Source organism: Canis lupus, chromosome 11 (assembly GCF_048164855.1).
Source record: "Canis lupus baileyi chromosome 11, mCanLup2.hap1, whole genome shotgun sequence".
NCBI classification, from domain to species: Eukaryota; Metazoa; Chordata; class Mammalia; order Carnivora; family Canidae; genus Canis; species Canis lupus.
The window spans coordinates 68,760,951-68,770,763 of NC_132848.1; the positions used below are offsets into that span (position 1 = coordinate 68,760,951).

A 9,813-nucleotide genomic window follows, 5' to 3' on the forward strand; every position below is an offset into this window, starting at 1 on the left:
TCTTTCTTTCTTTCTTTCTTTCTTTCTTTCTTTCTTTCTTTCTTCTTTCTTTCTCTTTCTTTCTTTCTTTCTTTCTTTCTTTCTTCTTCTTCTTCTTCTTCTTTCTTTCTTTCTTTCTTTTCTTTCTTTCTTCTTTTTTTTTTTCCTCTCCTTTTTTCTCTCCCCCTTCCTCCCCCCCCCCCCCCCCCGCTCCCTGGGTGGATTTCTGAAACTTTCTCTCAATGCTAATGTAGACAGGACAAATTAATTCTGCTCTTTTAAATGTCAAAGGTATAAATAAAAAATGTTTTCTGTCCCAAACGTGAATATTTTCCCAGCCGCCGGTTTCCGAGTCGTAAAAGCCCTTATCCCAGCCCAGCGCAGTGCACGGCGAGCTGCAGACGCGCGCTCGGCGGCGCGGATGCTCTAAGGGGCGCGTGGTTGGGGAGCAGGAAAGGTGAGGAGTTCATCGTCCCTGCAGCATCCGCCGCCGGCCTCGGGCCCCCCGTCCCTCTGCACCACCCCCCCGATTGGGGCCCGAGGGTGGCCGCGTCCCAGTCCCACCGTCGCCCCCGAGCCCGGCGGGGGCTCGCTGTGGCTCCAGGAGGTTTCTTGGCACAAGCAGTAGAAAGACAAAAGGGAGGCGACGCGGGGCTGTTTGTTTTCTCTCCCGGCCTACCCTGCCCCTTGGCCCCGGCCCCCGCCCCCGGCCCCCCCCACGCCCCGGCCCCGGCCCCGGCCCCGGCCCCGGCCCCGGCCCCGACGCGGCGCTCCGGGAGCCAGGCGCGGCTCGGGCTCCGCGGGGCTGCACGCAGGCTGCCCCCCTCCCCTCCCCTCCCCTCCCCTCCCCGCGGGGCCGCCTCCCCGAGCGCCCCCCGCCCGCCGGGAGCCGGTCCCAGGTGCGCGGGGGAGGCCGGCGGGGCGCGCGGGCAGGGACCCCCACGCCCCCGGGGCGCCTCCGCGGGGTCTCAGCGGCCGAGCGCGGCCCGACCTCGCGGGCGGCTCCAAGGGCCGCGCGGTGCCCCGGCGGGGATGGGGGCGCCGGGAGGAGCCGAGGGGCGGCCCCGCGCCCCCAGACCCCCGCGGGGCGCACGGGCGGTGGGGCGACGGCGCCCGGAGGCCGCGGAGCCGGACAGTGCGCGCAGCGGCGCCCTGGGGGCTGGGGAGCACCCGGGGGCTGGCCGGGGCGCGGGGGCGCGGGGGCACCTTCCCGGGACCCGAGGGGGAGTCGGCGCCCCCATCCCCCGAGACCCCAGGGGACCTGCGGCCTGGAGATGGGGGGGCCTTCGTTCCCGGGGATGCGCGGGGGCACCGGGGACACCTTCCCCGGACCCCAGGGGGACCTGCGGCCTGGGGGGAGCCGTCGTTACCGGGGATGCGCGGGGGCGCGGGGGGCACCTTCCCCGAACCCCGTGGGGGAGTCAGTGCCCCCCACCCTGAGGTCCGGGTCCCCCCACGGGGACCTGCGGCCTGGAGCTGGGGGGCCTTCGTACCCGGGGATGCCCAGGGGGGCACCGGGGTCACCTTCCCCGGACCCCATGCGGGAGTCAGCGCCCCCCACCCTGAGACCCCACGGGGACCTGCGGCCTGGAGCTGGGGGGCCTTCGTACCCGGGGATGCCCAGGAGGGCACCGGGGTCACCTTCCCCGGACCCCGTGGGGGAGTCAGCGCCCCCCACCCTGAGACCCCACGGGGACCTGCGGCCTGGAGCTGGGGGGCCTTCGTACCCGGGGATGCCCAGGGGGGCACCGGGGTCACCTTCCCCGGACCCCATGCGGGAGTCAGCGCCCCCCATCCCCAAGGCCCCACGGGGACCTACGTACGGCCTGGGGAGGAGGGGCCTTCGTTACCGCGGATGCGCGGGGGCACCGGGGTCACCTTCCCTGGACCCCGTGGGGGAGTCGGCGCCCCCCACCCCCGAGACCCCACAGAGACCTGCGGCCTGGGAGGGGGGGCTTCGTTCCCGGGCCCGCGGGGCGCCTAACGGATCGCAGAGGGGCGCGGGGAAGACGTTTGATCCGGGCCGACCCTTTGTCTTGAAGCGGATTAGGCAGCCGGAGAAATAGGAGGAAAAACAGAAAGTCTAGACAGGAAAACTTATTGTGTTCACAAAATATAAAAATGAACCGAGCCGGTCTGGTACCTGGAGGGTGAAGATAGATCCTTGTAGACAAGTGCGAAGACAAGACGGGGAAGATTTAAAGTGAAAGAAACGGCAGATTATTAAGAAAGTAATAGTAAGGTGTCCCATACACTACAGTTTTATTGTTGGGTAGTAACTACCCGATTTATTTATTGCCGGGGCTATATAATAGAGATAATGACCACAAACTCAAGATAAATTCTCAGGCGCCCAGCTGGACAATTCTTTTTTATTTAAGAGAGCGCGCCTGAAAGGTGAGCCTCATCTCCTCCCCTCCTGGAGGATCCGTCTTGCTTTCCAGCGCATTATGAGCCTGACATGCAAATAAATAAGTGCTGCGGGCTCTGTGGGTAGGCCCTGCGGGATTTATCTCAGGTGTGAGGGGAACATACACGGAATATGAATTTCCCCAGGAGCAGCGGGGATTCCTCCCTCGGCCTCCCCTTCCCGCCCAGCTGTCCTGCCGGTGGCCCTCCCTGTCCCCTGATGACAGCAGTGACCGCCCTGTCTCGGCTCCCGGTTCCCGGACACACGGGTCTGGGGAGGGCGGGAGGCCGGGGGAAACCCGCAGACACCTCCCGAAAGCAGGTTGACCCCCTGGGACTGCGGCCAGGGGCGCGGCGACAAAGGGGAGGTGGGTTTGTAGGTAGGACTCCCAGGAGGGGCCGCCCTGGGAAGCCTGCTGACGTCGTTTGGAAACCTGCGAAATGGTGCCCAAGTTGGCTGTCCCGGTCGGGTCGGGTTGACAGGCCCCAAAGGGAGCCAGAAGGAGCCCGGACTCCCCTGGGGACCTGTCCGCCTTTCTTGGCCTCAGTTTCTCTCCCTCCCTCGAGCCAGGCAGACGGAGCCACAGTCAGGGATGGAGTGACCCCGGGCCTGGCTCGCCCGCCGCCAAGGTCAGGAGGGGGCGGGCGGAGGCCTCAGGTGTTGGCTCTGGTGACCCGCTGCTGGTGGCTGCAGTAACAGTCACCCCGCCTCTGAGAAGCCGACCTCCTCCTCCTCCCCCTCCTCCTCCTCCCCCCCAGGGACTTCTCTCCCCCCACCTGCGCCCTGCACCTCACAATTCAGCCCGGCCAACCCCCCCCCCAACATGAAGTCAGCATCCTCTTCTGGGTGTCTTGCCTTCTAGCTCATTTTTGGGGTGACCTTCAGACACAGAGTGTCGCAGCCCCACAATCACCACTTCTGTTCAGAACTTCCCTTCCTCTGGGTTTGCCGGGGAGAGAGCACACCTTACACCTTACACCTTACACCTTACACCTTACACCTTACACTTTACACCTTACGGGGACTGGGCGGGAGGAGAGCAGCCAGCAAGTGGGAGGGGGCGGGTGGGGCGAGAGGGAAAGGGGTGAGGGGCTGGGGACCCGGAGCCAGCAGCGGGGTGCGGGTGCTGGGGCGGGAGCCAGGAGGGAAGGGGGATCTGAGAGAAGGGAGAGAAGAGGCTGCTTCTGTAATTCGGCGGTTTGTAGGAGGGATGATATGATGAGGCTGAGAAGGAGGACAGTCCTCGTCAATCTTTTACAATATTGGTGTCATTCGAGCACAACTTTATCTTTGAACCAGAATATCTGTTTCAATGATTTCCATAAGCACATAAATTATAATCTTCAGAGCCTTCAATATTTCTTTCTGTACTTTATTAAGTGTTATTGCAGAGGCCATTTATGAAGTGAATGATTCAACTTTTAATCTTTTGAACATTAAAGTGTATTCCACTGAGTTTCCTTTTCCAAATAATCTAAAATAACAAAAAGAAACTAAGCTCATTACATGAACAAGTGACAAGCGTTTTGCTCTCAGCCTGGCAAGTTGCCTCACTCACTTCAAAGGATGATAAACTAATTGTTTCCAGAGTTTATAAGTAATTAAGCTATTATTTGGGGAATTTATGTAGCAGTTTTATTCACCATAGAACTTTCCAGTGAGAATAGCCAAAGACAAGTCTTCAAAAATACCAAAATTTTAACAATTAAAAAGTCTGTCCTTTTTGATAATAATGAAAGCTATTTTTATTTTTAAAAGCAGTGGAAAATGTAAGCAAATGTAGTTTTCTTCCAAAGTATATGATAGGTAGAGGTCATTATGTGTAATTAATGCTGAAAGGAAAATGAACATGTAATGGCTTCCAAAGATTAAAACATCTGTAACTATCAAGTTTTAAAAAGTTAATTTTTAAAATCATTCAGCTTGATTCATCTCAATATGTCTGGCAGGAAAAAAAAATACGCCCTTTTAGGATTCCATATGGAAAGTTTAAAAACTTAAATAATTTTAGTATTTTAATCAACTTTTGATGCCTGGACAATAAGAATTAATGCCAAGGAATGTTAAGTGCTTGCATTTCCCTGATTTTGCAACAGAGAGATGTACTTACTTATTCACCCTTAGATTAAAATGAAGAGACTACTTCAAAAAAATCTTTTCAAATGCATTAAATTCAAACAAACATTATTTCTCTAGTTCAACCCATGTTTGTCATTTTTAAATAACACGGTCTGCCCAAAATAAAACAGTGTTCATTAAGGGAAAAAGTAAGGCTTTATAAGGAAGTGATGAATTATTCTGTAAATTTCAGCAAACTATATGACACTTTAGTTTAATAGACATATTGTTTATACACGCAGCAATGTGCTATTTTAACATATTGTTTTCCATCCAGATTTTTTTTTTCCTTTGGAAATGAGCATGTTTGGTTGTCACATGAAGGAGTTAGAAATTAATAGAATTTTCGTGTTAGAAGGAAATATCTTTGGAGAATCGCATCGAGATAGAAATGTGAGGATCCGAGTAAAGGGCTGTAGGAGCTTGTTTGAAGTAAGAGACGTGTTCTGGAAGTTACCTACAAAAACTGGGAACATAAAAAAAAACAAAAACAAAAACAAAAACAAAAAACCTGGGAACATGAGCTGGTTCAAGATCCATTCCCCTCACCACAAAAAAAAAAAAAAAAAAAAAAAGTGGGAATTGGCTCTAAGGGTCTTACAAAGAAAATACCGAAGTCCTAGCTACTTGTTTTAAGGAAAACGTCTCCAAAGCAAGCCCGGGGTGGAGTTGGCCGGGAATGGCATTCGACTCAAGGTCGGCGTCGAATTTGTGGCATTTGTGTAAGCCGGGGCAGTTTAGATGTGTCGTCGTGTCACCGTGTCTGACTCAATGTCCACTGCCCTTATTCCACTGGACTCACATTGTTAAAGACCCAGAGCCCCGCAGCAACCCGTGAGGAGTAACCCAACGCCACTAACGCCGCAGTGACTGACCTTCCGGAGGCCGGGCGCCCTTGGACTCCCTTCAGGACACTCAGCTATTGAAAATGAGCTCGTTCCGGGAAGACAGTGGTGACTCTGTTGCAGTGGCACCTGTGGCATCTCACACCACACCTGGGCCGGACCTCGCCGAGACGGCCACCACCCGTGATTCGCACCCAGAGCCCGAAGGCGGCTCCAGGCACATTCTGTAACATGAAACACGCTATTCTGATCAAGGGCGAATGACATCTCTTTGCACATCCCTCCACAGGCTTCAGGAGGTGACTAGAGGCCTCTTTGAGGGTTTCTTTGCAGTAAAAATATTTCCCTATTATGGGGTGCTGCCCTGACTCTATGTTAAAGCTTAATGGTCAGAGATTTCACGGTGTGTTGAGTTCAAGATGTCCATGCCGATACCACCAGAGAGAGAAATGCTGTCGTCCCCGACCTATGCGCACGTTGGAAAGGGGTGTTGGGGTGCAGGTGGCGGGTGGTGCTGACGCAGTGGCCGGACTTCTCGGCACTCCGTGTAGTTGTCCTGGCTCCATCACTCGAGCATGATGCGCTTTATCTTCGTCGGATCTTTTTCCCAATCACTAAGTGACATTAATATATTTCTGCCTTACGGGATCCCTGGGTGGCTCAGCAGTTTAGCACCTGCCTTTGGCCCAGGGCGTGATCCTGGAGTCCCGGGATTGAGTCCCATGTCGGGGTCCCTGCATGGAGCCTGCTTCTCCCTCCTCCTGTGTCTCTGCCTCTCTCTCTCTATGTCTATCATGAATAAATTAAAAAATATGTATATATATATTTCTGCCTCGTGAATCACTCCGCAGAGCACAGCACGCCAAGGCACTGCGGTACATTCTATGGGCTGTTGGGATAAAGTCCACCTCTCCAAGAGCTCCAGAGTTCTTTCCAGAGGAGTCCTGACTCCTAAGAGATATTTCTCTGTCCTCAAGTCTCTACGGGCCTCTAAGAATTCTGAGATGTTTTGCTTTGATTTTCCCCATCTGGCCACCAGGAGTAAAATGACGGTCCCTCGTCGTTCCAAAGAATTAGCCGAGAGCAATTAATACATCTTTCGATTAAGTGGCTTCACAGAAATGAAAGGTGACTTGTCCGCTAATCATGGACTGTGATCCAGGAGGCTGGAAACTGCGCGAATAGAAGAGCGGAGCCCAACGGCTGGAACCTTCCCCTTTAGTGGAAGAAAACGAATCCACAGATACGCTAGTTTTCGTTTAAATTCCGTATTATTCTGCTCAGGCTCTTGCCTTACTTCTTTATAGATTCCTAGCATATTACGCTGAATCCTTTTTAAGAATGAAAAAAGATTGTGTGTGTGTGTGTGTGTGTGTGTGTGTGTGTGTGTTATAAACTCTTGAGCACCTAATGTGCCCTGAGCAGTGAGCGGGACACGGGGGTCACCGGGATTAACAGGACATTGTCTCTGCCCTCAAAGGCTCATTGAAGGGTGGGGTGGATAAGAAAGTCACAATCCCAACCCCTGGCAGTATGCACGGGTGCTGTGGGAGCAAAGTCACACCCACAACCTGGGGAGAGGGAGCCCCCAGAAGCCTTTGTGACAGGCCAGGGTGAGGCGAGGTAGAGATCAGGACGTGTTTTCACATCTGAGTTAGGCCAAGGAACGGAAGCCACTGTGAGCGCACACGAGGGAGAGTCTAGTGCCGGGGGATTGGCTACACGGGACACAGAGGCTGCGAAGGTAGCCAGGTGGCAATAAGGGACCAAACACTGAGCCGTCACAAGGAGCTTTGGTCCCATGTTAACTGGAAGGACAAGGGCGCAGCTGCCAGAGGCCGGGGGTTACTCGGTAGAAGGAATAACCAGGCCGGGCGAGCCCAGCGGGGCTGCGGCTACGGAGGAGCTACAGGAGAGAGAACTCGGGGGTCCTGTCTCTCTACTGTCAGCAGTACCGCTTGTGGCCGAAGCCAGCAAGGGACCAGCCGACAGGGACCCAGGGAACACAAGATCGGGGTCCCCATCCTGCAGCGCAGAGCAGGCGCCAGCTTCGAAGCTCCCAGTTCCAGGGGCGCCATAGTTTCCAGGCCCACGTGATGTGCACGTGCTCTTATTCTCTTCTTCCAAATGAAGAGTGTTATTGTTCATTTGGGGGTTGGTTGGTTGGTTTGGGGCTGTGGAAGGAGGGGAGGGATGCCCCAGGCACGGGCCTGAGCTTGGGGACCAAGGGGCTCATGTAGGGAATGCCGAGCTGGCCAGTGCGGCCGCAGCAGAGGGCCAGGAGGAGGTGTAGGCGGCCGCGAGTTGGAAACTGTCACGTTGAGGACGTGAAATAACTGGTGGCACCTGTAGCAGCTCCACTTGTGGGCGAGCGTCATGGCCCCGAGGCCAGGGGAGTTCAGATTAGGGGGCTGGCGAGGAAGCCCCCTTGGCCACCTTGGGTTCGCTTAGACCAGGATCTCATTCAGCCACAGAACTAGTGAGGACACCGATGCAGTCATCTTCGGGAACGTGCTAGAAATTGTTCACCAACTCCACGGAGACATTCCGAGGGCCACTTCCATGCTTGGAGGGCTAACTCTGAGACTTTTCCCCACTCCCACAAAATAGGAATAGCTTGGTCCATGATCTCATGGATGTTAACCTCGTCAGTGACAGTTTGAGGCAGGTAGGAGAAGCAGGTGGGAGACAGGAACCAGCCAGGAGGCTGTCGTGGGCATGGCGGGGACCAGGGGCGAGAGTGGAGTGTATGGAGAGGCACCCATGAGACGGGAGGCTAGTGTGAATGCTGGGGTGGGGGGGTGGGGCGAGGCATAAAGAGAAGATGGAAATAATGACAAGATTGTGGTCTGGAAAGCTAGGCAGGTTGTGCTTCCATTGGTTGGACGGTCCCTTTACAAGAAGGGACATACTAGAAAGAAAGACGAAAACTTTGCTTTAGGCACGTTAGTGTTAAGATGCTTATGGGCTATCAATAAGATAAGATTTAGAGGTGCTCATTAGGAGGATGAAGACCTGGGTCTGTATTTTGTAGAGAAGTCTGGAAGATGCCAGTTTGGGAGGAGCTGCTGGAGTAGATAAGGTCATTCGGGATCAGGTTCAAAAAGTTTATGGTCACCATGAGATGTCAACTCACGCCTGTTACCACGTGGTCACCATGAGATGACCACGCCAACTCACGCCTGTTAGACCGGCCAGTCTCAACAAGACAAGAAGTATCAAGTGCTGGCGAGGATGTGGCGCAAAGAGAACCCTCCTGCACGGTTTACAGGAGAGTGAGTGGGTGCGGCCAGTATGGTGGCTCCTCAAGAAGCTAAGAATGGACTTCCCACAGGATCCAGGAATTTTATTTCTGGGTATTTATCAGAAAAACACAAAAACACTGACTCAAAAAGATCTCTGCGACCCCCTGTTGACTGCAGCCTTATTTACAAATAGCCAAGACCTAGCTGCTCCCTGCAGGTCTGTGGATGGGGATGGATGGATGGATAGATGGATGGATGGGTGGATGGAGGGATGGATGGATGGGTGGATGGATGGATGGGTGGATGGAGGGATGGGTGGATGGGTGGATGGGTGGATGGGTGGATGGGTGGATGGGTGGGTGGATGGATGGATGGATGGGTGGGCGGATGGATGGATGGAGGGATGGGTGGATGGAGGGATGGATGGATGGATGTGTGGATGGAGGGATGGGTGGATGGGTGGGTGCATGGGTGGATGGGTGGGTGGCTGGATGGATGGGTGGATAGGTGGGTGGAGATACACACAGTGGAGTGTGACTCAGCCATAACGAAGAACAGAATCTCACCATTTGCACCACCGCGGATGGACCTGCGAGGATTGTGCCAAGGGAACTAGGTGAGGCCGAGGAGGGCACGGACGGTCAGATCTCACTTATAGGTGGAATCTAAAACCAAAACCAAACCCCCAAAACCATGCTCACAGCTACAGAGAACCGACTGTGGATGCAGGGGGCAGGGGCTTGAGGGTTGGCAAACTGGGTGAAGGGGGTTGGAAGGAGCAGACCTCCAGTTATACGTAGGTCACAGTTGCGTAATGAGTAGCACAGTGACCCTGGGTGATCCTGTTGTGTTCTGTAACTACATGTGGTGATGACCGTCGACTGGCCCTGTTGTGTGGTCACCTCCCAGCACACACGGGGGTCGCATATGCCGGACACCTCACCCCGACGGGATAGTGCACGTCAGTGATGCAAGTTTACGGAGAGAGAAGGGTAAGGAGCAGGGCTGTGGATAAAGGGAACATGGAGGGGGAAGGAAGTGCGAGTTCAAAGACGAGAAGGACGTGCCCACACTTGTCTAGGGAGCGGCAAGATGAGGAAGTGTCGAAGTTGCCAGAAGGAGGTGGTCAGTAACGGGGAACTGAGCTGTGACTGGGCGGCGGGGTGTCCTGGCTCCAGGCCCGGGATGGCCGAGGACACAGTGGAGGTGGCCCACG

General features: G+C 54.8%; 1 long non-coding RNA gene across 1 annotated transcript; it reads left to right on the forward strand.

Moving 5' to 3' along the window:
- Nucleotides 1-239: 239 nt before the first annotated feature.
- LOC140600388 (uncharacterized) lies at nt 240-6,169 on the forward strand. Its single transcript, XR_012003651.1, has 2 exons — nt 240-436; nt 4,785-6,169. It is a non-coding gene; the product is annotated as an uncharacterized lncRNA (long non-coding RNA).
- The last annotated feature ends 3,644 nt before the right edge of the window (nt 6,170-9,813 follow it).